Below are 3,305 nucleotides of genomic sequence, written 5' to 3'. Positions count from 1 at the left end.
TTTTCTTCCAAAATATTGATTAGAAAAAAAACACAAAAATCTAAGTGCAAATCACTTAATCCATTTTGTCTTAGAGTCATGTTTAGTCATGATAATTGTCACATTATGTTCTAAGTTTGTGTTGAATTTTGATTTTGTTGATTGAATTCTAGATACATTTGATCATGTATCTTGTCATTCTTATCCTATATTTTGAATTTTGAGTCTAATTCATGCATGTCATTTAGTTCATAACATGTTCTAAATCAATTCCTAGAAGTAGTCTTGTTGTTGACCTTTTTTTTTTGTTTTCTAAGTTTCCTACATAATGCCTATAAAGAAGTTGAGTTGTGGTGCTGAGTTGTGGCTGGATTTGTGAATCAAAATAAGTCTTAAGCTCTCTTGAATTGTGTTATTCAAGACAAGTGAGCATACACAAATTGTAACTATCTAAGCCTTAAGTAGCATAAACACTACTCTAGATTTTTAGGTTGAAATTGCTGCTGCTGGCAGCTTGAACATACGAACTTGTAAAACTTACTAGGAATTGGTTACAACGAATTGTGAGCTGAAATATTTACTGAATTTCTAGACATCTGAAAAAAAATTAGAAAAAAATAACCAAGTGATTTGGATAAATTAAAAAAAATAAGAAAAATCATACACGTTGGCAGGAAAATCAGTGTCCAGAAAAAAAAGTGAAAGGGAAGTGTGCTTGTTGTTTGGCTCAAAATTTGTTCTATAATTGGTGCCTATTTTATACCAATATTAGTTATGAAATTTCCATTGAAAAGTAGTTTGAAAACAAGTGTCAAAAATAGAGGTTTCTTGAGTTTTTTTTTTAAGTTTTTCTACTCTACTCTAGAGCCATTCTAGGTTTCTCTTTGAGTCCTAGCTTGATTTTATGTGTTTTAATTGTTGAATGATCCTTGAAAATTTGTCTTGTTAAAACTCTATTGGTTTAGATTTCGTTTCATTTTTTTTGTCTTTGGTTATTGCTTGTCTCTTTGTTTCCTTGTTTGTGAGTTGCCATATAGGGAATTGGAAAGGAGGATTGGTGTCATCCCTTGAAGAATTTGAGTCAAGAAGCAAGGGGCCAACCACCTTAAGAGCTATTGGACTAAGAAGCACTCCAAATTGAGTGAATCACCAAAGAGAGAACAACCACCAAAATTGAGGACCGTTTTGTATTTTTATAATTGGCAATTTACTTACCTTCATTACTTTCAAATTTTGTAACAAAAAGATCTTTCATTGGAAGTGTGTTGGGAGCCTCAAATAGGTTACCAAACTTCCATTTGTGTGTAATAATTTTAGGCAATTTTCCTTTAGGATAGTGAGTCTTTTGTTGGGAACCTTAAATGTGGTCATCCAAACACTCTTAAGATTTGCCTAGTTTACATTTCTTGCACTTTAATTTCTTGCTTACTTTCATAGCTTATTTTCTTTACTAGTCACGCCTAGTTTATCTTGTAATTACATAATACTTTCTTCTTTCTTATCATGCTTATCTTGAGTTCATTTGAACCCTAGCTTTTACCTTTTACAAACCCCCAACAAGAAAGGACCACAACTTAGGAACCAACATGAGTCATCATTCATCTAGTGTTAATGGTGAGGGTACTAGTCATAAGGACCCTCTATCTAGAATCTTAGATGAGTTGAGTTCCCTGAAGTTATGGAAAGAAAAACTAGAAAGAAAATAAAAAGGAAAAGAGAGGGTAGAAATAAATCAAGATGAGAGAGAACAAATAAGAGAGGAAGAAAGAAGAAAAATAATGAAAGAAGTGGAAAAAGAAAAACATGCCTCCTATAGTAGTCATGACTTTTCCAAGAGCTTAAGTAAAGAACTTAGTGACTGTCATACCCTAATTTCGTCTAGGGATGATCATTTGCAAACATTTGGATTCTTGCTAGTCGAATTGAGCTGCTTAACACCAATTGCCGCGCAATCCGTAAGGTTTTTTGATGTTTTAGAAAAGAATGCGGAAAATACCCAAAAGAGAGGGCAAAATGGTCATTTGGTGACCTTTTTAGGCCTTTTCAGAAAAGAATGCGGAAAATACTGTAAGGCTAGCCTTGGGCTCACCTGGGCCACTAGAAAGCTTAGGGTTGAAGTAACCAGCTCGCCCAGGCTCACCCAGGCGAGCAAGGTTACTTTTGGAGGAAGCAAGTAGCTCGCCTGGGCGAGCTGAGCTTGCCTGGGCGAGCTGTTGTGCAACCTCTACCCCTCATTTCCTATAAATAGGCATGAGGGGACAGAGGTAAGGGGTTCAACACTTGATATTGAGAGGTTCTGAGTAAAATTAGTGAGAAGAAGGAGAAAGAAGAAGAAAAAAAGAGGCCGAGGCGCTTTCGTAATGTTTCCATAACGTTTCCGTGATTATTCTTCACCGTTCTTTGTTCGTTCTTCATCGTTCTTCATTCATAGACTGGTTAGTTTTTATTTTTGAAGTTGTGAATTCATTATATGCACCCTTAGGGGTCTCCTCTTGCTTTTCGCATCTTCATCTTCATTCTTTTACCAGCAGTGATCTCATTTCTTTGTGTAAAGCGAGTTTCCACCATTTAATTGTGCCATAATCTCATTTTTATCATTGTAATGCGAGTTTCCACCGTTTAATTGTGCTGTAATCTCACTTAATCATTGTAAAATAAAAATTCAACTGATCGTTTGTGCCGTAACCTCGGTTAATCATCATAAAATAAAGTTTCAACTGGTCATTTACTTCACAAGTCCTCTTTTAATGAGTTTGAAAGTAACCAAGTGAAACCAAAGCTAAAATCAACACATAATCAAGCTTTTATCCACAAAAATCACTTGAATCCGTTCAAGGTCCAATGCCTTAATGGTCTCTTTTACTTTTATTGGTTAAAATAAACCTGTCAAAAGTATAAAATCAACGTTACACATAACTTTCTTGCTTTCAAAGAACTACGTAGGTCTGAGTTCCTCATTGCAATTGAGGATCCGTAGGAGCAAGAGCCATGCTCTTGTCGACCCCAAAAAGTAAAAAGACATAAAAAAGAAAAAAAACAAATATTGAAGTCATGATTTTGCACATTTGATTAAAGGCTGCCGTCCCTTGTGACGGACGCGTGGGGTGCTAATACCTTCCCCGCACGTAAACAACTCACGAACCTTTGTTTTTAAAATTTGTAGACCCTTTTTCAGTTTTTCTAACATTTTCCTCGAATAAACGTTGGTGGTGACTCCGCGTGTTTTCCTTCCTTGGGAGATGCACCCTTGAGTCTCGCGACGCCCTCTCGTCGAAGGGTAGGTTACGACTGTTGGCAACTCCACTGGGGACTTTTTTTAGAGAGTT

This window comes from Glycine soja, chromosome 10 (assembly GCF_004193775.1).
Source record: "Glycine soja cultivar W05 chromosome 10, ASM419377v2, whole genome shotgun sequence".
Lineage (NCBI taxonomy): Eukaryota > Viridiplantae > Streptophyta > Magnoliopsida > Fabales > Fabaceae > Glycine > Glycine soja.
The sequence above is the reverse complement of the archived record's forward strand: the minus strand, read 5'-3'. Positions refer to the sequence as shown.